At 48.3% G+C, this 24,206-nt stretch overlaps 1 long non-coding RNA gene across 2 annotated transcripts in view; it reads left to right on the forward strand.

The window, feature by feature from the left end:
• LOC138296877 (uncharacterized) overlaps positions 1–24,206 on the forward strand; it is a 217,538-nt gene that overhangs the window by 186,954 nt on the left and 6,378 nt on the right. For both annotated transcript variants that reach the window (XR_011203918.1, XR_011203917.1), the window contains exons 2-3: positions 1,160–1,264; positions 10,679–10,798. This is a non-coding gene — a long non-coding RNA (uncharacterized lncRNA). The remainder of the gene's footprint in view (positions 1–1,159; positions 1,265–10,678; positions 10,799–24,206) is intronic.

Raw genomic sequence — 24,206 nt, forward strand, 5'->3', positions numbered from 1 at the left:
CAGGCCCTCCACCCTCCCAGCCCAGGAAGACCCATTCAAAATGCAGATGTATGCAAGTGAGGCTGAGTACCCTGTGTTTGGGGTGTGTCTGAGTGAATGCACAAGGAGCTGTCAACTAAACCTAGCCAGACGTGGATTGAAGGGCACAACAAGGTTTTAGTGCAAAGAAATGCTCACATTCTAAAAGTGGCATTTCTAGAATAGTAATATTAAATCCGACTTCACCAGTCAGCAGGATTTTATATTACCATTCTGGCCATACTAAATATGACCTTTCTGCTCCTTTCAGATCAGCAGCTGTCACTTCAACAGTGTATGAGGGCAGCCCCAATGTTAGCTTATGAAGGGAGCAGGCCTCACAGTAGTGTAAAAACGAATTTAGGAGTTTTACACTACCAGGACATATAACTACACAGGTACATGTCCTGCCTTTTACCCACACAGCACCCTGCCCTAGGGGTTACCTAGGGCACACATTAGGGGTGACTTATGTATAGAAAAAGGGGAGTTCTAGGCTTGGCAAATACCTTTAAATGCCAAGTCGAAGTGGCAGTGAAACTGCACACACAGGCCTTGCAATGGCAGGCCTGAGACAGGGTTAAGGGGCTACTGAAGTGGGTGGCACAACCAGTGCTGCAGGCCCACTAGTAGCATTTAATCTACCTGCCAAAGGCACATGTAGTGCACTCTACCAGGGACTTACAAGTAAATTAAATAGTCAATCATGGATAAACCAATCAGTAGTACAATTTACACAGAGAGCATATGCACTTTAGCACTGGTTAGCAGTGGTAAAGTGCCCAGAGGTCAAAAGCCAATAACAACAGGTCAGAAAAAATAGGAGGAAGGAGGCAAAAAGTTTGGGGATGTCCCTGTCAAAAAGCCAGGTCCAACACAGCCCAAATCGCTGCATTGCGTTACTGTGCCCCAGGGGGTGTTCCATGGGTGGAGCGTGGGTGCCAACACTGGTAAACATGAGTGTGACGGGTTCTTTATCCCCGGTAGAAGAGATATTGGAAGAAGGCGACAGGCGTGGAGTTGAGGGGTTAACTAATTTATTTCTGTTCGATTTTAAGACGGTGTTATCATCTCCTCACAATGCCAGTCTTGTTTTAGTCCATCAAAGAAAATAATAAAATCCCTTTTATCTTTCTTTCAGGGCTCTTGTGGTGCTCCGGATGTGGTCTGGTCCAACTTTGAGAAGGGTCCGGTCTTCCCATATATCAGCGGCCCAGGTTCCCCAAAATAAAGAAGGAAAAAACAGGTAAGTGGGGAATAAGATAATATCTATATTTATTGGGTTAGTAGGGGGGTGGGAGAATAGGTAGGAGTGAAGGTAGGTGAGGGATTACTTTTGTTTGTGTTTCTCCCCTGTGCTTTCTTCGAAGTCTCCCTTCCTTTTGGAGCAGTTATTTGGACTTGTTGGGTTTTCGTGAGGTTAGAATTTTCTAAGGTGTTCCTTTATACCGTCTCCCCTTCCTTACAGGACCTCTCCCCTTTCCCCTTAATCCCCCTTATTCCTATTAACCACCCGGAGCCAAAACCCCATTTACGGCACGATCGTACCTGTGGTGGCCACGCCCCTCCAGGGACGTGGCCGGCTTTCCGGAGATCTCCCGACTTCTCTGGGCCAGGGGCGGGAGGTTCCCTGAGCTTTTCTCCTCTCTGTAGTCTCTCTTCCTCTGCTGTGGGACCCTCGTTGCCGGTCCGCGGTGTTCGTCGTTCGTCCTCTTCACGTCGCTCTCTCCTAGCGTCTCTCTCCGTCTCTGGTCCTCGGCTTCCGGGTCCGTCTTTACTGTTAATTTCCTCCTTGACGCAGACGGCGTCCGACGTCATAACGCCTAGACCTTCTCGGGTGCCCCGGGGGTATCCTTCTGCAGCCGCCGTACCTTCTTGTGAACCGGCGTCGGGAGACGTCCGGTTACAATGAGATTGTGTCAAAATGCTGCATCTTCTCAGGGGAGGCGCAACGAGGGGAAATATCTTTATTTGTCCTCGTTGTTTCCTTTAGGTAAGTGTGCTGCATCCTGTTTATGTGCAGAAATGTGAAGATTGTTTTTGTGCAGGAAGGTGCCCCTTGTGTGCAGCATTGACAAAGTCTAAAGTTCCAGTGATTGGGGGGGGGGAGCTCTTTCAGAAGATTCTCCTGCCTATGAAACGATGTTCAGTTCAGAAACCACATGAGTGTATGTGGCTTAAAGAATGAAATGAGATCACATCCGATTACAAGGACATGCAGTTTTCATGTGGAGGGTTCTCTCAGCGTAAGAACGCTTGAGGACTTCAGGCGTATGATGTATGAGAGAAAACCAGAACCTAGACCGATGCAGTTCAAAGCACTAAATGACTGGGATTGTGATGCAATTACGCAGGAAAGGAAACAAAATGCCAGGTTAAAAATGCTGTGATCCACTGGCTAGATTCTAGAAAGGGAATGCACAAAAGCGTGGGGAGAGAATACACTATGCCTGGAGTGGGTGTGTTTCAGCAATTGTCAACGAACCTAAGAAGAAGAAATTGGACAATGGGAAAGACGAACTTAAAGTAGAGAAAGAAAAGACATTTTAAATAATGATGCGGGAAAGAAGGATAACATTTTAAATTCGTTGTTAGATTCGAGACCTTCTCGATATGATGTCTCACAAACACCCAGACAGCCTCACGTTATGAGAGCAGAAGCGACAAGTTCATTGGGTGTGCCATCTGCACCGCCCAAGAATGAAGTATCTTGCATGGTACATTGGTTTAGAAAATCTGACTATACACAATGAAGGTGAATGGAGATTTCTGAGCAGGGAAACCGCTAGACGTGTGTGTGTGTGACGCGTATGCTATGTTAGAAGAGTTGGCGGAAGACTATGGCATTGATCTGTATAAAAGAAAAGAATGGCATAGAAACTATAGAATGGATCTGGGTGAAGAAGTGAATAGAATGAGTTTGTTGACAATTCAAGCACATATTAACAGCATTACAAATCAAATCTGAAAAACTACAAGGATAAATGGAACCAGAAAGTGTGTGACAAAGCAACGAAGAATGAAACCGAAGCAGAAAAAGAAGCAAAGCGAGTACAAGCAGGCCTGAAATGGGATTATCCGCCTCTGGATTTCCTTTGTGAGGAGTGCGTGGAGGTTAGTGTGTGCATGTTCCCTGCAGAGATCCATTCTCCTTGAATTTACGGCACAATTCGCAAAACTTATTAAGATTTAGATAAATGGTTTGTGGAGGTGGAGAGACTAGTGACAATTTCAAAGGTGCTGTGGGTAGATTTGAATATAGAAGCAGCTACAAGAACACTCCCCCATCACGGCCCAGATCCGGTGGTCATGGAAAAACACTAGGAAGTCAAACAGAACTTTCCAGAGAAAGAAGGGAAGTGGTCAAAGATCATGAGGGTTACTCAGGAGACAAAAGAACCAGCGCAAGCCTTGTAGAAGAGGCTAATGCAGATCTATAGGAAGTATAGTGGAGTCGAACATCTGATAACAGAATGCAGCAGCGGACTCGTATCAGTGTTCGTGATGGGTTTGGTCTGGTGCAGCAGAGTGTGGTGCATTGGCAGACTAAAAGCATCAATGATACTCTGAAATATGCAAAGTAAAGCAGTGGTTGCTTTGACACGAAGCAAAGGAAATTGCAAAGGAAGGGAATTGAACACTTGCACCGTGGAAGCTTTTTCAAAGGAATGGGACGCACCAGATGATGGATTCAGGCTTTGATTTGAGTTCTGTTGATGGTGCAGATTAGAACACACAGGGAGTCAGTGTGCAGGGAAATAGTGTGTCGAATACGGTTCCTTGGGGTCTACGATTTTGTGAATAATTTGACTGCAATGAACGTGAAAGCTGACATGTTGTTATTACTGACGGTGACTTGGACACTGGACACCAGTGATGCTGGAACAATTTCCAGAGTAGGGGTGCTGCCATCAATGTTACCTCACTGACCTCTTAGGGATGGGGAAAAACAAGCCCCAGCAAATGATATAAATAGCTGGTAGTACATTTTGGAGTACACTGTTGCAAAGATATTAGGGAATCATTGTATGGTGGTGCACCATCCTTTACAGACAGCACATTTCCATTCAAATTGCCAATAAATTTGCCCCAAACTTCCTTTTGATTACATGTAAGACACCCCTAAGGTAGGTCCTAGTTAGCTCCAAGGGCAGGGTGCACCGTATTTGAAAAATTGGACATGCACTTTTATGTTTAACATGTCCATGTAGCGAAAAACTCTTACATTTGTTTTTCACTATTGCAAGGGATACCTCTCCCATAGGATAACATTGGGATTACCTTAAAAAATCTTTTAAGTGTAATTTCCAATTTGGAAAAGATAGAAATTTGAAGTTTGGTGTCTCTGGATTCACAATTTAAAATAACAACTTATTTGTGAAGGCGGGTTTGAAATTGTAAGTCTGAAAATGCCACTTTTAGAAAGTTGGCATTTTCTTATTTTAACCATTCTGTGTACCTGCCTGTCTGAACACATGTCTGGGTTTGGTGACAGCTGGGTTTTGTGCATTCCCTCTAGACAGTCACACACAATGGGAGCTTAGGTGTGACTTAATGGCCCTTAATGGACCATTAACTGACTTGATGGGGTGGGCAGAGCTTAGCACTGCCTCACTTACACCCGTGTATGGCTGCACTTCTCCCCACATAAAGTTCTACATAAATTCATGTAGAGTGTCTGGAGCCAGGGAAAGAGGGGCTGGGACCTTTTGATCTTCAAAGGCCTCTTTGAATTCTCCCCCACTTCAAAGACACATTTGGGTATAAGTACATGACCCCAAACCCCACCAAATCAGACCTCTACTGGAACCAAGGACACCCTGCAACTGCACTGCTGTGATGGCCTACTGCTTGCTGTGTTCTGTGCTGTAGGAGGGACTACAACGTTGCTACTTGCTTTGCTGTGCTGGCCTGCTGCTTCTTGCCTGGAGTGAGAAGGACTGAACCTGTTCTCTTCATCCTTGAACCCAAGATTTTCCAAGTGCTTGTTGGCTCCTGTTCTCTACAGATTCAGGGACATCAAAGACTGACTGCATCTCTCCTGGTGCTTCTGCACTCTGCCATCTGTGAGTCCTACCCTTGTCTGAGGTGCCCCCTCCAATCATCAGCCTCAGAAGAGGGTTCTGCAGCTGATTTCTACAAAAACTGATGCATCGTGACCTCAACATCGGCACTTTGCTCCATCAAAGGTACTGTTTGAGCGGACCCTGTGCGGGCTCTGTAGCTGGCCTACCCTCCATCGTAGTTGGCCTGAACTTTGGATTTGCACCAGTCCCTTGCAACCTCAAGCAACCTTTGGTCCGCTAGTGACTTCTAAGCACTGTTTTCACATCTAATCTTTAAAAATGAATATCTTCTATTTATTGGATTTCTGTCTTTTAGGTCTTTTTTTACTCTAAGTATTTTCTATTTTTCTAAACTGGTGTGGAGTCTTTTTGTGGTGTCTTTCACTGCATTACTGTTATTAAGTGTTGCACAAATACTTTACACGTTGACTCTTAACTTAAGCCTGAATGCTCTGTGCCAAGCTACCAGAGGGTGAGCACAGATTATTTTAGGGAGCGTAACTAATTTACAGTGACTAGGATTGTGGTCCCTACTTGGACAGGGTGGCAACCTCTGTCAACTAAAGATCTAATTTTCAACAATTAATAATTACTTTCCCACAGTTTGGAACTGCAACTGATTCACAATGACAGTGCCTGAGTGAGGGGCGGGACGGGGGTTGTATGCTCACTGCAGTCCTAGAGGTAGACCAAAGTGGCAGATATATAATTTTGAAGTGAATCGGCATTCAGTATAATTTTTCATCGATGCAGATGTTAACTGCTCCACAATTTGTCCCATGGAGATTCAAACCTACCCCGCTCTGGAAAACAAGTCTAAGGGCCTCATTATGATCTTGGCAGATGGAATACTTCATCACAAATGAGACAGATATTCCACCCGCTCTATTAAAATCAGCATAGTATATAATGACGTCATAATACGACGGATGGGATATCGGCCACATTTGTGACAGAGTAACCCTGTCTGCCAAGATTGTAAGCAGGCCCTAAATTGTTGGCATTTGCAATAAACAGATTACTAATCAGGTCTAAGCAAATATTCCTGTACAAATTGACCCGTAGATGCCAATTAGAGGTCTCCAGGGATCACAACTGTGACACCAGGTCATCCTTTGCAAAACCCTGCCACTTTGCTTGCGACCTCTGGCTCCCATCACTGCTGCTAGGACACAGCAGTTAGATTTTTTACCCCCTTTTCTGTACAGAGGACTGGAGATCCTATTATAAATCTGTATTTCTGAAAGTGTTCAATTTTTGACCATCCAGCTTCAACAAAGCAAGTAGCACCATCGCACCTAAACTCCGTCACATCATGAACCACTCCTTTGAAACCGCCCCTTCCCAGAAATCTGGAAACACGCCAAAATCAAGCCCTTACTGAAGAAACCAACCGCAGTCCCAAGCGACCTCAAGAACTTCTGGCCCATCTCTCTACTCCCCTTCCCAGCCAACGTCATCGAAAAGGCTGTCAACATTCAACTCACCAAACATATTGAACTCTACAACATCCTTGACCCCTCTCAGTCTGGCTTCCAGAGCAACCACAGCACCAAGACCGCCCACCTCGCCGCCACAGATGACATTCGCATTCTCCTAGACAGGGGTGAGACCGCAGCTCTCATCCTCCTCAACCTGTCTGCCGCCTTCGACCCCATTTTCCACCACACCCTATGGACTTGTCTCCACGACGCCGGCATCCGAGACAAGGCTCTAGAATGGATCACCTCCTTCCTCTCTGATAGAACCCAAAGAGTCCAACTCCCCCCCCTTCTACTCAGAGGCCACCAAGACCATCTGAGGCGTCCCGCAAGGCTGCTCTCTGAGCCCCACTCTCTTCAACCTCTACATGGCCCCCCTAGCTACCATCGCCAGACACCACGCACTCAACATTTTCCCATATGCGATGACACTCAGCTAATAATCTCCCTCACCAACGACCCGCACACAGCCAAAGCCAACTTCCAAAACAGAGTGAAGGCAGTCGCCGCATGGATGAAGGAGAGCTGCCGCAAGCTAAATACCGAAAAAACTGCAGTCCTCGTCGTCGGCAACAACCCCTCAGCGTGGGACATCTTCTGGTGGCCCTCAGAGATTCTCCAGCCCCCACCAACCACGCTCACAGCCTTGCATTCATCCTGGACTCTTCACTCTTGATGAACCGCCAAGTCAGTGCAGTCTCCTCCGCCTGTTTTAACACCATGCGCATGCTTAGGAAGATCTTCAAATGCATCCCTACCAAAACCAAAAGAACAGTCACCCAGGCCCTCGTCAGCAGCCGCTTGGACTACGGCAACATACTCTACGCCGGAACCACCACCAAGGTAAAAAAAAGACTACAGAAAAGACTACAACACATCCAGAATGCCTCCGCCCGTCTCATCAAGAATGCCCCCAACCACAGCCACACCTCCGCCCTTCTAAGAGACCTACACTGGCACCCAATAGACAAGAGAATTACTTTCAAACTTCTCACGCACGCATACAAAGCCCTCCACAACACTGGACCAGAATACCTCAACCAAAGACTCCACTTCTACACGCCCACCAGGCATCTCCGCTCCACCGACCTCGCACTCGCCACCGTCCCGCGCATCCGGAAGGCCACAGCCAGAGGAAGGTCCTTCTCCCACCCCGCCGCCGATACCTCGAACTCCCTCCCGATCCACCTAAGAGGAACTCCCACGTTTTCCCAATTCAGAAAGGACCTCAAAACTTGGCTCTTCACCTGATCTCCTCTGTCCTTCACTTACCGCTCCCCCCCAGTGCCTTGGGACCCCAATGGGTGATTAGCTGCACTCTACAAGTATTAATTGATTGATTGATCCAGCAGTATGTCACAGATGTTTTTATAATGCCCTCAAAACTAAAACAGGTTCTAGTCTGCACCAGAAAAGTCTAATCTTGGACTACCAGAAGTGCAGAAATACCGTAATGATGGTACAATTGCCCTGGGCGAGCAATGGCTTGCAATGACAATTATGAAGGCATTCTCCTACTGGGCCTTATTTCCAGTTTAGCGGATGGGTTACTCTCTCACAAACCTGACGGATATCCAGTCCGCCGTATTATGGTTTCCATAGGATATAATGGGATCATGTAGAGATACTCGTATAGGCAATGTAGTTTCCTGGTAGCGGCTTTATTTAGCAGTTGTTGTAAGTACAGGGTCCTAACAGCACACATATGTCACCTCCTTCCTCCCCGCTTCCAACCGTCCTCCTGCCTCCCAATTTACTCACGAGAATGCCACATCGTTCACCAGTTACCTACACAGTATTCTGTTGTTAAGGTAACACTTAAAGCAACACGCATAACACATCTTCCCCTTTATACACAACTAAAACATAATACACAACTAAAAGAAATAAAAATGTATATAGCAAAAACTTAAATATTAAAGCCTACGTTAACAAAAATGTACAATCGTAACGAAGATGTATACTACCTAACGAATAATACAAATATATATATATTCTAAAAGAGTTAAGTAAAAACAGCATGTTGATAAGCATTTGCTCTACACATCGTTCCGGAATAGGCCCTCTTTACAACCTCGGCGGTCTTCTTAGAAGACCGCTGGGCAGCGGGCGCCAGAATACCACCAGTGCTGGCGGTATTCCTGGCTCCCTATTTCTACTTTTCTGCTGGACCAGCGGAAAAGTCACATCAACATTGCTGTTGGCTCGTAATAGAGCTGGCGGCAATGCTGATGTGCAGCAGGTGCAGTAGCACCCGTCGCGCATTTCACTGCCCGAAATTCGGGCAGTGAAATGTGCGATGGGGCTGTGTCTGGGGGCCCCTGCACTGCCCATGCCAAGTGCACGGGCAGTGCAGGGGCCCCCAGGGGCACCCCAAGTCCCCCTTACTGCCAGCCTTTCGATGGCAGTGTTTACCGCCGTGGCCAGGCTGGCGGTCAGGGAATCATAATCCCCAGGGCAGCGTTGCTTGCCCTGGGGATTATGACCGCCAGGCAAAGCCTGGCGGTATAGTGTAGGGGCCGGCGGTATGGCCGTGGCTATAGCGCCACGGTCATAATAGCTGGCGGAACACCACCAGCCTGTTGGGGGTGTTATCCGCCAGCTTACCGCCAGCAGGCCAGGGTCGTGAATGAGGCCAATAATCTTCTAACCACTTTGGTGGTTTCCTAAGTCTCTTGTTATCACACGATACCACCTCCTTCACAGCATTCATTTCATCTTCCTTATCTCCTCTTAGTTCAGCATTCTGATTGTCATTTATGATCTCTTCAACATTTCCTCTAGAGTCTGCTCCACCATCCTTCCCTGATAATATGCACGGAAACACCCCACTAGGAATAGAAGCGTTATCTTCAGATCAAGATTCATGCACACTATCGTTGATACGTGGATTGCCAACATCCTCAAAAGGATCCTGATTGTTAGCACGGAAATTGTCATGCATATCTTTCCACAACTCTGAAGGCCCAAGAGCAATTCTGTTGAGATTTGAAACTTTACCATTTCTTAACCTGACAGAGTTTCTCAAAACTTCCATCACTTCTTCTGGTTCATAAAATTTACCTTCTCTCTTTGCCACATATCCAGGTTTTCTTACACAAACACAGTCACCTACTTTAACATTTATATATTTTGTACTTTTCTTTGAGTCAAGGTATAATTTGCTTTTTTCTAGATTGTAATTATTCTTGTCCCTCGCATCATGTATTGACCATTCTTCAATCCCAGCACGAAAGAGCCATCCAGGACTATATTTTGTCCTAGGGTTTCCTCCTCTCATCATTACAAATGGAGAAACTCCAGTCATTTCTTTAATCATAACTCTATATGGCCACACAGATTTACCTAGTTGTGTAATCCAATCAATGTTGCTTGCAATTGCCAATTGAATAGCCCCTTTGATTACGCGGTTGAATCTCTCAACCATACCATTCCCGCTCGGATTTTGTAATGAAGTGGTTTTGTGTAGTACACCTAATCTATCAAAGTACATTTTAGCCTTCCCAGATAAAAACTGTACACCATTATCAATCAATATAGTGGTTGGAATACCTTCTGAAATAAATGTTTGATCCAGAAACTCTAACACAGAGTCGGTGTCTGCTTGATCCACAACTTTAAACACCAGCCATCTGGAGAATAAGTCAATAAGAACTAATGCATATTTTTGAGGAAACCAATGGGACCCATAATATTAATAGCCACTAATTCCCAACGATTCTGCGGTTCGGACCCAATACACATTGGGGGTCTGAGAGTCTGAAGTGTTTTATCAGCACGTACACATTCAATACAACTAATCTTTCCACCTGAAGGTCAATGCCAGGACATCAAAATATTTTATTTTACAGCAGACTTGGTCCTGGTGATTCCAAAATGTCCCTCATGAGCAAGGTTGATAACCATACTACGCAACCCGATTGATGAAATTACCCTTGCTCCTCTCAGAAGCATACCATTGTCTTCAGAAAGTTCAGATCGGACTTCCCAATAAGGTTTAATGTCCTCCTCTAACTCATTTTTATTTAGTCAACCATTTGTAAGATAATTATAGACCAATTTTCAACGTAGTATGTTTTCTGCATTCAACATTCCACTCATCCATTTTTACAGCAGGTGTACCACTATCATGTGCAAGAGCTACCTGAAACCCATTCCATACTTCATCCTCACACTCTTCTAGTACTGTGGGCATTCTCGAAAGAAAGTCAGCAATTATGTTTTCTTTGCCAGGTACGTATATAATGCTGTAATCAAAATCTTGCATTTGCATAGCTAATCTTGCAATTCTGGCGGAAGCTTTAACAGTCCCTTCGGTAGTCAAAGTTTTTACTAGCGGTTTATGATCAAACTGCAAAGTACATGGATTACCTCATAGAAATGCTCTAAGTGGCACGCGGGAAAAATAAACATGAAACGCTATTTAAAACAGCGTGTAAATATCCTTGTTGAGTTCCATGCGATCCCAAAATAGCGGTGCATTATGTCCCGCAACGTGCCAGACCTGACCTCACGTTATGTTAAGAGTATCCGAAGGAAGGAAGTTGCACGTTTGGTACATGTACCGGAGGAAAGAAGTTGCGCTTTGTACACGCGCCGGTGGTTGGTTTCAAGGTCACGCGAAGGTGGGGTTTATCTCGCGCGCTCAACTGCTGCCGAAGGAATAGTAAGGTAAAAAAAAAAAAACATGTACCTTAAACACTACGTATTTGAAGTCAATTCCTATACATACATGTGTCGTTGTAATCGCTACCTGCTGCAAGTAATCAGTGGAGGCAGAATGCAAAATCGAAGTTCGTACGATTAGGATTCCTTGGGTTCAGTCCGCTCGTCGCCACATTGTAGAGATACTCGCGTAGGCAATGCAGTTTCCAGGTAGCGGCTTTATTTGGCAGATGTTGTAAGTACAGGGTCTTAACGGCACACATTTGTCACTTTCTTAAACCCCGCTTCCAACCGTCATCCTGCCTCCCAATTTACCCACCGAGAATGCCACATCGTTCACCATTGTTACCTGCACAGTATTCTGTTGTTAAGGTCACACTTAAAGTGACGCACATCACAGATCGTAATACGGCGGACGGGATATCTGTCACATTTGTGATGGAGTAACCCCTGCACCAAACTCTAAATCACGCCCTGAATGATAGCACTGCACTAAAATCCAAATAAAACTTGATTTGCAGTTTAACAAGAAAAATACCAATTCTTTTGCTCTGGCCCCGAATGGTGGAAATCCTTTGAAACAGTGGTTCCCAACCTTTTGACTTCTGTGAACCCCCACTTTATCATTACTAGAACCCGGGGACCCCCAATGAATCACTATTAGAATTGGGGGACCCCTCCACTAAGTCATTACAGAAAGCTGGGGACCTAATCTGTTCATATTATTTACTTTTCTAAGCAGTCGTGGACCCCCTGAGAAGGCTTTGCGGACCCCCAGGTGTCCCCGGACCACAGGTTGGGAACCACTGCTTTGAAATATAGCTCAGGATTTCCGAAAGTAAGAGACATGCAATTGTTCTTAACATTCCTAAGGTCATAAAACAGTCTGTGCGCATAAAATCTCGGCTGGAAACCAGCAAGACGTAAAAAGATGAACTCTGTGTGTACAAGGGGCTGTAGTCAGCACAGCTGGATTCATTAATAAACACAGAGGTCGCAAGGGGCCAGACAGGGGTCACAAGCTGGAGGCCTGGGATCCCAGCTGGGACCTCTGGCGAGCCTTAAATGATAGAGAAGGCCTGCTGGTGCCCCCTGCTTGTAGGAAGAGCTGCTGGGAAAGGGGGTTCCTGCGGAAGGGCCAGCAGGAACAGCCATTTTCCGACCTGAACAACATCCCCCAACAGGGGGCACTCTAGATGCTATCCAACTTCCTGCAGCAGTGAAACCAGGGCCGGCTTTAGGGCGGTGTGACCAGTGCGGGCTACTGGGGGCTGACCTGGAAGAGAGGGGGCAATGACCTCGGGGGAGGGGAAGCTCTGTGGAGCAATAACTTATGATTTAAATACACCTGCTGCAGAATTCCTTGTGGCTCCAGCTTTTAGGCAGCAATAAAAATGTCAGGATAAGTCTTGTGATTAATGTTCCTGATAGAGAGAGAGAGAATGGAGTTTGTGCCTGTGGCCATTGACTTGCCATAAAGTAGCGCAGATGGTTAATGTGCCTGCTGCAAATAACAGATCTGTATTTTATGTGGATTGCTGCGTGGGTTAGTAAAGCCAGCTCTTACCAGCGCTTTAAAAAGAATGAATGTATGTGACAAAGGGGGCTATGGAGAGATGAGGGGACTTCTGCCCGATGTCAGTGAGGGAATCAGAGGAGGCAGTCATGGGGGGTCTAAAAAGACTGTTGCACAGAGCGCCACCAGCGCTAAAGCCGGCTCTGAGTTGAACCAAGAACATGGAATTTGGGACCAGCTGCAAGTTTTACCGCTTCACCCCTGAAAATATGTAAGAGCCTCTTTTACATCGGCCCTCTCACCGCCAGTCACCCTGTTTACAGGACGTCCAAGATGGACGCTGTCCTGTCCACTTTCTGCCGAACGGTGGTTTCCTGTTCTGGGGGGCCAGGACCCACTTCAGTGCTGGGTTTTTGTGCATGATTATGGCCGCACTGGTTAGGTGACTGAGCTTCCTCGCTTGAACCCAGTGATGGAGGGGTCACCAACTCTCAGGATTATGTTAGTGTATACATTATATTACACCCACCTATTGACTGAGCAGCAACTGATACACCTGGCAGTGTCCCAGGGGTGAGCAGAGGACACAAAACTGGACAGCAGGCTCGTGACCGAGAAGCATCTTTGAAGGCCAGTGGCATGGGTTAAGTGCTTAGTTTGGTTTGATTTGCGTTGCATGTGTGTTGTTTCAGAATGTGTGTACTGTCATCCTTTTTAAGTGTTGGTAATCATTGCCTTCTGAAAATAATTTTAAGAAAGTAACATTTATATACACTGCTCCGCATTGTTGACCTCAGTAGAGGCCTATATCAATACAGTATATTCATTCATAATCTCTCCTTAACCATCCCTAGGGTACCTGCGGCCCAAAAAACCATTTTTAAACCGTGCTGCCCTCATACCGGAAGTGCAATTGTATATTCATTCATAATCTCTCTTTACCCATCCCTAAGGTACCTGCGGCCCAATAAACCATCTTTAAGATGTCCTGACCTTATACCGGAAGTGCCATTGTATATTCATTCATAATCTCTCCTTACCCATCCCTAGGGTACCTGCGGCCCAATCAACCATCTTTAAGCCGTGCTGACATCATACCAGAAGTACCATAGTATATTCATTCACAATCCCTCTTTATCCATCCCTAGGGTACCTGCGGCCCCCAAACCATCTTTAAGCGGTGCTGACTTCATACCGGAAGTGCCATAGTATATTCATTCATAATCTCTCTTTACCCATCCCTAGGGTAGCTGCGGCCCAATAAACCATCTTTAAACCGTGCTGACCTCATACCAGAAGTGCCATTGTATATTCATTCATAATCTCTCCTTACCCATCCCTAGAAACCATCTTTATGCCGTGCTGACCTCATACCGGAAGTGCCATTGGCATTAGCCACCCTGTGAGTGCCCACAGTGCCCAGGGCTCCTGGACACGCCCCTTCGTGCCCTGTCTCTGCATTCCTTCAGGCAGCGGCCCCTCTGTGTCCTGTGAGCTGTATCCTGTTTCGGAAAATTCAGATTAAGAGCCTCCTGGGGGCACAGCAGGAAAGTAAATCTTTTGGGTGCAGCGGGCGGGGCGCGTGACACGTGATATCAGAATCCTTTCAATGCTGGTAAAAGGCCTCCTTGGCCACCATTGTGCTCCGTCTGTGGTGTGCCAGGTGCACCGCCCCAGCCCATCACACGCCCTCCCATGACCCAGTGTGAGCAGGTTACACATCCCCGGATGCAAGGGGGTAGCCAGAAATGTTAAATACCCCCAGTTTGAACCAAAGGTCTTCTGGCACCATGCAGGCGAAGGAAGTCACCGCAACCCTCCCTCGAAGAGCTTGCTTATCTCTTCCATCCAAGTATCTATCCATTCATCCTTTCACCTGGTGATATCCACTGTTTCACCTTTACATTCTGTCATCCATTCAATCTTTCACCGTCATTCAGTCTGTCCCCGTTCCGCCTGTTCGGCTATCTGTCCGCCCAGCCACGTTCAGGCCTATCACTCACTCACTCATCCACCCTTTCACTCACTCATCCATCCTTTCACTCACTTATTCATCCATCCTTTCACTCAACCATCAATCCATCCTTTCAGCCAGCCACCCGTCTATCCTCCCTTTCATTCACCCATCCATTCGTTCACTCATTCATTCTTGCATCCATCCATCATTTCTTATATCCACCTGTCCACCCTTTCACTTGTTCAATCCATCCAGTATTTTACTTCATCCATCCATCAACTCATCCATCCATCCATCTACACTTTCACTTATCCATCCATCCTTTCACTCAACCATCCGTCCACCATTTCAGCCAGCCACCCGTCTATCCTCCCTTTCATTCACTCATTCATCCACCCTTTCACTCAACCATCCATCCACCATTTCACTCACTCAGCCATCATTTCACTCAACCATCTGCCCACCCTTTCAGCCAGCCCCCATCTATCCTCCCTTTCATTCACCCATCCATTAGTTCACTCATCCATTCTTGCATCCATCCATAGTTCCGTTTATCCATGTATCCACCCTTTCACTCGTTCTATCCATCCAGCATTTTACTACATCCATCCATCAACTCATCCATCCATTTACACTTTCACTTATCCATCCATCCATTCACACATCTATCCATTATTTCTCTCACCACCACCCTTTCACTCTTTCATCCATCTATCCAGCCACCACTTTACTTTCTCCCCCCCCACCCTTTCAGTTCCTTCTGAGCCTGTGTCTGCTGAGTTACAGATACGAACCCACCCCCGCTGCAGCTGATATAGCGGGGGGTGACGACGCCTCTTCTCTGATGATCAGGTATCACTAAAGTAGCGCCGCACAATAGCTCTCAGACACCGCCCAATAGCCCCCAAGCGCTGCAGAGCAGCTCCCGGGCGCCGCACAATAGCTCCCAGGCGCTGCACAATAGCTCCCAGGCGCCGCAAGGCGATGCACAAGAGCTCCCAGGCGCTGTACAAGAGCTCTCTGGCGCTGCACAAGAGCTCCCAGGCGCTGCACAATAGCTCCCAGGCGCCGCAAGGCGCTGCACAAAAGCTCCCGGCGCTGCACAAGAGCTCTCTGGCGCTGCACAAGAGCTCCCTGGCGCTGCACAATAGCTCCCAGGCGCTGCACAATAGCTCCGGGCGCCGCACAATAGCTCCCGGGCGCCGCACAATAACTCCCAGGCGCTGCACAATAGCTCCCAGGCGCTGCACAATAGCTCCCAGGCGCCGCAAGGCGATGCACAAGAGCTCCCAGGCGCTGTACAAGAACTCCCAGGCGCTGCACAAGAGCTCCCAGGCGCTGCACAAGAGCTCCCTGGCGCTGCACAAGAGCTCCCTGGCGCTGCACAAGAGCTCCCTGGCGCTGCACAATAGCTCCCGGGCCCCGCACAATAGCTCCCAGGTGCTGCACAGTAACTCCCAGGCGCTGCACAATAGCTCCGAGGCGCCGCACAAGAGCTCCCGGCGCTGCACAGTAGCTCCCAGGCGCCGCACAAGAGCTCCCGGCGCTGCACAATAGCTCCCAGGCGCTGCACAAGAGCTCCCGGCGCTGCACAATAGCTCCCAGGCGCCGCACAAGAGCTCCCGGCGCTGCACAATAGCTCCCAGGCGCTGCACAAGAGCTCCCGGCGCTGCACAATAGCTCCCAGGCGCCGCACAAGAGCTCCCGGCGCTGCACAATAGCTCCCAGGCGCCGCACAAGAGCTCCCGGCGCTGCACAATAGCTCCCAGGCGCCGCACAAGAGCTCCCGGCGCTGCACAATAGCTCCCAGGCGCCGCACAAGAGCTCCCGGCGCTGCACAATAGCTCCCAGGCGCCGCACAAGAGCTCCCGGCGCTGCACAATAGCTCCCAGGCGCTGCACAAGAGCTCCTGGCGCTGCACAATAGCTCCCAGGCGCCGCACAATAGCTCCCGGGCCCCGCACAATAGCTCCCGGGTGCTGCACAGTAACTCCCAGGCGCTGCACAATAGCTCCGAGGCGCCGCACAATGCGCCCAGGATTCCGCCCGTGGCTGTGATCCAGGATTCCACCCTTGCATCTCGTGGCACGAGCGAGCATTGAACAATACCTGGAACAGCCCCGGCTGATACCGTGGGAGGGGCTGGACCTGGACATCAGGGAAGGCACCGGGGGCTTAAAGTTGCAGAGCGGTGCGTGGTGCGGGTGTGGTGGGGGGAGGTTGGCTCATGGGCACCATGACAAAGGGGTGTGGCCTGGACGCTGTGTCTGGACCGGGACCGCCCGGATGGGTCATGGACGAGGCTGGGCGTTGGGCTCACAGCACCGGGACTGAGCTCCAGCCTTGGGTGGGGGTTTCCATCACATGCAGGTGCTTCCAGGTGACAGTGAAGGGGAGTCATATCTGCCAAGATCCCCAGGTCCGTGCCTGATGTGCTGTCCCAAGCCAGGTTTTGTCCTGTGAATCCTGGGACTTGTAGTCCTGTTTTATAATGGAATAAACAAGGCTACAAGTCGCAGAAATCAAAGAAAAAAGTGGTCTGGAGCAGCACATCTCGCACGAACCTGGGAAGCTTGGCAGGGCTGGGAGAGTCCTGATTGTATTGAAGGGAAGGGAGGTGATACTGTGCAATCCCTTCTGCTTTGTTTACAAAGCACAGCCAAAGAGAGACTCCATTTCCCATAATCCTCCCTTCTAAATCAAGGAATATTAACAAGAAAGAAATTCAACCAGCCTATAAATAGATGTGCCTCCGAACAAATGTCCTCTTTGCTTGATGTGCCAAGATTATAAACCTTGGAAGGATCAAAACATAACAAATTACAGCAAAACCCCAAGCAACAGACATCATGACTCCCTCCTGTGACCCCAGTCCTCAGTATGGAATCTGTCTTCAGTTGTCAAGTGCGTAATCACTCTCTTCGAGCTTCACGCCCTCACTTGATGTCTGGTTGGTTAAACCTGCAATCAAATGAGCTCATAAAGCATGGAAACAGATACAGGATTGGACTGGGATAAAAAGCAGGCTACAGCAGTGAAATAAAACAAGCATTTTCAATGCAATGGGTCTCGCATTTGCTCGAATTAGAGCTATTAGCGTTGTAAACTCCTAACCGGACTTTTCTTGCCACACAAATTAAAAGAAAAAAAAACATAGCGCGATTGCTCTATGTACAATGCAGCGCGATCGTGCTAAAAATGAAACAGAAAAACTGAGCGCGATCGCGCTATGTAAACCCCAACGCGATCGCGCATCGAGCCTCGAATGGTTTCAGTAGTTTACCGGTGCTGTGTAGGTATGACGTACGCATGCCTTTCACAAATGAAAGCAAGCAGATTTTAAAAGGCAAGCTCACGAACCAATGAGAGTGACTGACGTGGCATGGGCGTGGTTGGAAGCCCAAAGAGAGATTACTACAGGGGACGGAGCGCTTTACGCTCGACCATAAACATCCCCCATTATGGAGTCAGACAGTTGAAAAAGTAGCCCAACGTGTGCACCCATCGTGGGACACCTGTAAACCTGTAAACTAGCTGTATAGGGCCTTTGCATAGTATGGAAGGCTGCATAACTTTGTGCTTGTTTTGGGCGATGGTTGTTGTAATCTCAAGAAATTTAAAGTAGAAACCATCCCAGCAGGCCAACAAACAGCTAAACTGTCCCACACAGTGACCTGTCAGACCAGGCCTTCTGGCATTGCCAGGTTGCCCTACGGGATAGTCCGACCTTGAACAGACATTGACATAAAAACAGGCAGGATAATATTCACCTTCTTTGGCCTTAATAAAATCAGGACTCCCCTTTACCACTAGCTGGGAGAATCTGCAATTTCATTACTAGACAGGAGGCTACGTTATGCAAGTTTGAAGCATTCCCCCCCCCCCCCCCCCCCACACTCGTCACAGCACGCTGAATGGGCTTACAATAAAAGGTTTTTAATGTGGAGCCCTTGGCCAATACACTGATTTTAGAATATTTTTCAGCCTGGCCGCAGCACAAAAAGCTTTAGAAGCCAAAACCACCCGCACGTGAATGTGCACCGACCCCCGCCAAAGCCAATGTCCTCTTTACTCATCTGCGCAGAATAGTTGGGGGCCCCAGTACCAAAGGGTTTCAGAAGGCTGTGAGCAAGTGAGGAGATGCCAACCTCAGCCCTCTGTTGACTGTTCTTGCTGTTGGAGACATCTTACCAAACACACAGCCTGTGGGGTGTCGGGGAGAAGGAAACCTGGAAGTCAAAGAATTCTTTGTGCGCCTTGTAACTGTAAAATGCACACAAACTGGGTACAACCAGATCCCTAACATCAGACGCTCTTCTGAAAGAAAGCAAACAGAGCAAAGTCTCCAGCTTAGCTGACAGGCACTTGAGTGGCGCTCGTTGCCTTCCCAAGACTGGGAGGGCTGCAAAACCAGGTTAACATCCCATTGCTAGGAATATCTGGGTTTAGGGGGATCAACGATTCACATATCCAGCCCCTTTCAACAATCTACACACCATAGGATGCTCACCCATCCTAAACTCACCATAGGATGCTCACCCATCGTCTCACCCATCCTAAGCTCACCATAGGATGCTCACCCATCCTAGGCTCGCCATAGGATGCTCACCCATCCTAAGCTCACCAATGGATGCTCACCCATCCTAAACTCACCATAGTATGCTCACCCATCCTAAGCTCACCATAGGATGCTCACCCATCCTAAACTCACCATAGTAAGCTCACCATAGGATGCTCACCCATCCTAAGCTCACCAATGGATGCTCACCCATCCTAAACTCACCATAGTATGCTCACCCATCCTAAGCTCACCATAGGATGCTCACCCATCCTAAACTCACCATAGGATGCTCACCCATCCTAAGCTCACCATAGGATGCTCACCCATCCTAGGCTCACCATAGGATGCTCACCCATCCTAAGCTCACCATAGGATCCTCACCCATCCTAAGCTCACCATGGGATCCTCACCCACCCTCAGGTTTCTGATGCCCTGCTGAAACTGCAGATCTGTAGGTTTTAACTGCCCTGTAGGGTTTTTGCTCGGCTGCCAAGGCCACTAGAACACTTGTGGCATCTGAACGCATGGAATCAATGTTCCTTTCTACACACCAGCTACAGCAGACACTGCAAGCTGACTTATAAGCACCAGTTGTTCCTTGATGGGCTGATATACTTGGAAGCTGACTCCGAAAAGTATGGCATTTTTACAAAAGTCCTGAGATGTTTCAGGTCACCAACACTAGAGTGTGGTAGTGCCTGCCTGGATCCCTCAACAACCCTGCAAATCCTGGGTTTAAAAGCAGGCAGTTCATCGACAACCCTAGAAGAGATGGTTCCATGGCTCGGCTCTCTAGAGAAGTGACAATTGCCAGCCTTGATAAATAGCTGTGAACCTGAGAAACACACCATGCAATCAAGAGGAAATGTGGAAATGCATAAAGATTCCCAACAGGCCAATCCTGCAGAAAGCACCCAGAGCCAAAGCTTCCAGATCTGGCCTCCAACTGCAGTATTTCTCAACTGGATTATCAATCTGGAGGCGAACATATCTGTGTCGAAGGTTCCCCACAAGTTTACTATGGCCTTGAAGACCTGAGGGTGCAATTGTCAGTCACTGCTGTTGTACAGAGTCCTCAAATACCAGCCAGACACCTTGTTGGATGGTCCCAGAAGGTATTCCATCATTAATGAAATTCCCTGATGGAGACAGATCTCCCACAGCAACATGGTCAACTCCACCCAAATCTTTGAAGTTGATTACTGGTTTAGAACATTTTGTCCTCATTTTCAACCTTGCACCCCATTCAGTTGAGACTTTTATTGTGGTCTTAAAATATTCATCAAATATGGAGGGGGTGACTATTGAGAAGAGTTTGGATGTCCACGCTCAAACATATCGGAGCCCCTGGCATCCATAATCACAACTATAGGTTTTTCTTCAGCTTCTTTGCAATATTACTTACTCTGTTTTCATCGTACAATGTAGTAGTATAAGTCATCTATAGCTTGGTCATCCAGAATTTCAAATGTTCTTTTAGCTGGACCTCCAGGGGTATCCATCAACGTGGCTCGCCAATTGGACCATAAATATCTCCCTGCGGAACAGCAACCATAATTTCACCCCGATATTCCGGAGGGGAATACATCATTACTTCTACTAATCCATACAACTGTTCATTAGGGGTCTCCATTATTACAGGCCTACACAACATTATTGCATTATGGGAGTGGTAGTCATGCCAAGACATTTACTGAAAAATCAAAAGTTAAAGTAACATTATAGTAAGGTATGGTACTAAGATCTTACTTTAAACCTTAGAAATTCACTAAAACAAACAAAGGTTAAAGTGATTGTTAGAAATGGGGTCTCCAGTTGGCAGTGGGTTTGCACCCTGTCCAAGTAGGGACCCTCACTCTAGTCAGGATAAGGGAGATACCCGCTCAGATAACCCCTGCTCACCCCCTTGGTAGCTTGGCACGAGCAGTCAGGCTTATCTCAGAAGCAATGTGTAAAGCATTTGCACATAACACACAGTAATAAGTGAAAACACTACAAAAGGACACCACACCAGTTTTAGAAAAATAGCCAATATTTATCTATATAAAACAAGACCAAATACGATAAAAATCCAACATATAGTAATAAAAATATGAATTCTGCAAGATGTACTTAACAATAGAGTTCCTTGAAGTCGATAACTCCACCTGGGGCTATCACGGCGTCGTGAACAACAAAACCAAAAGTTCAGGCTGGCCTCGGCGTTGTAGGCCAGCTGCGGTGTCGGGAAGACCCACAAACAGTACCTTGGATTCGCAGGGCGTCGTGACCCTCGCGGTGAGCTCCGGAGAGCGGCGTCGCCGGCGTCGGTTCCAGAATCGGTGCAGGAGCCGTCGGGCCCTTGAAGTCACGCACCTTGGGGATCGAACTCCGGGCTGATGAAATCAGGTGCGCTGGCGGGGATGGCGTCAGGGCTGCGGTGCGAAGCAGGACAATGCGACGTGCGGTGCCCACAGGTCACGGTGCAGGCAACTGCTCGGTGACGGCGTCCAGCGGCGTCGGTGAGACCAGGGCTGCGGTGTGAAGCGGGGCAGTGCAATGTGTGGTGTCCACAGGTCACGGTGCATGCAGCGGCGGCGGCGTTGCGGAAGCGCTGTTGTCGGTAGGCCCAAGCCAGCGGTGCAGGATGGGACGGTGCTTCGTGACCCTCACGAGCGGTGTCCACAGGCCACGGTGCAGGCAAGGATTCCTGGTGACGACACTGGAGCCGATGGTGCTGGCGTCGGTGGATCGGGGCTGCGGCGCAGGACGGGACGGTGCTTCGTGCTCCTCACGAGCGGTGTCCACAGGCCACGGTGCAGGCAGCGGCGCCTGTGTCAGCAGGAGCGTCGTCGTCGGGGATGGCCAGGCTGCGGTGTGAGCAGGTGACGCCGGAGTGTGGGGCCCTCAGGTCGCGGTGCGAGCAGCGGCTCAGTGAAGTCGTCCGATGACAGCATCGGTGAGACCAGGGTCGCAGTGCGAAGCAGGGCAATGCAACTCCGTGCGGCGTCGGCAGGTCACGGTGCAGGCCAGTGGGGTCGTTGGCGGCGTCGCAGTGGTTTCTCTTCTTGAACAGCACAAAACACACAGTTCCCAGTGCTGCATGTCGAGGAAACTGAAGTCTTTGGTGTCCCTGAGACAGGAGGCAAGCTCTACTCCAAACCCTTGGAGAATTTTCTCAAGCAGGACACACAGCAAAGTTCACCCTTTGCACTCTTTTCAGGCAGAAGCAGCAACTGCAGGCCAGTCCAGCAAAGCAACACAGCAAAGGGACAGTACTCCTCCTTCAGCTCTTCTCCTGGGCAGAGGTTCCTCTTGATTCCAGAAAGATTCTAAAAGTCTGGGGTTTTGGGTCTGCGTCTTATACCCAGTTCTGCCTTTGAAGTTTGCAAACTTCAAAGCAAAGTCTCAAGTGTTTGCAAGATCTTTCCTTGTCCAGGCCAGGCCCCAGACACTCACCAGGGGGTCGGAGACGGCATTGTGTGAGGGCAGGCACAGTCCTTTCAGGTGTGAGTGACCACTCCTCCCCTCCAGCACAGATGGCTAATCAAGATATGCAGTTTACACCCCAGCCCCCTTTGTGTCACTGTCTAGAGGAGAGGTGTGAACAGCCCAACTGTCAAACTGACCCAGACAGGGAATCCACAAACAGGCAGAGTCACAGAATGGATTAAGCAAGAAAATGCCTACTTTCTAAAAGTGGCATTTTCAAACGCACAATCTTAAAATCAACTTTACTAAAAGATGTATTTTTTAATTGTGAGCTCAGAGACCCCAAACTCCACATGTCCATCCGCTCCCAAAGGGAATCTACACTTTAATCAGATTTAAAGGTAGCCCCCATGTTAAACCTATGAGAGGGACAAGCCTTGCAACAGTGAAAAACGAATTTAGCAATATTTCACTGTCAGGACATATAAAATACATTACTATATGTCCTACCTTAACCATACACTGCACCCGGCCCTCAGGGCTACCTAGGGCCTACCTTAGGGGTGCCTTACATGTAAGAAAAGGGAAGGTGTAGGCCTGGCAAGTGGGTACACTTGCCAAGTCGAAGTTACAGTCAAAACTGCACACACAGACACTGCAGTGGAAGGTCTGAGACATGATTATAGAACTACTTATGTGGGTGGCACAACCAGTGCTGCAGGCCCACTAGTAGCATTTGATTTATAGGCCCTGGGCACCTCTAGTGCACTTTGCTAGGGACTTACTAGTAAATCAAATATGCCAATTATGGATAAACCAGTCCACAGTACAATTTATATGGGGAGCACTTGCACTTTAGCACTGATTAGCAGTGGTGAAGTGCGCAGAGACAGTAAACCAGCAAAAACAGAGTCCAAAACCAGGAGGTCAGAAGGCAAAAAGACAGGGGAGACACGCCAAAAAGCTGCCAGGTCTAACACATGTCCCCTCCAGCTGAGAGTAGGGGGAACTACCCAACCCTTGGGGAGTCCTCCTCACCAAGGCGGAAGAACCTGGACAGACCATCAGCGTTGGCGTGTTCTGTGCCAGGGCGGTGTTCCACCGTAAAGTCCAGCCCCTGTAGGGAAATGGACCACCTCAACAGTTTTGGGTTCTCACCCCTCATCTGCATTAACCATCTGAGGGGCCTGTGGTCAGTCTGAATCCGGAAGTGAGACCCAAACAAGTAGGGTCTTAGCTTCTTCACTGCCCAGACCACAGCAAAAGCTTCCCTTTCAATTGCACTCCACCTCTGTTCCCTGGGGAGTAGTCTCCTGCTAAGGAAGACTACAGGTTGGTCTAGGCCCTCTTTGTTTAGCTGTGAAAGTACTGCTCCCACACCATGCTCCAAAGCATCTGTCTGTACCACAAACTCCTTGAAGAAGTCAGGGGCCAGTAGCACGGGTGCCATGCACATGGCCTCCTTCAGGGTGTCAAACGCAGTCTGGCCCGCCTCAGTCCAGATCACCTGTCTAGGCTGCTTCTTAGAAGTC

The sequence above is a fragment of the Pleurodeles waltl genome, chromosome 5 (genome assembly GCF_031143425.1).
Source record: "Pleurodeles waltl isolate 20211129_DDA chromosome 5, aPleWal1.hap1.20221129, whole genome shotgun sequence".
Taxonomy (NCBI): Eukaryota; Metazoa; Chordata; class Amphibia; order Caudata; family Salamandridae; genus Pleurodeles; species Pleurodeles waltl.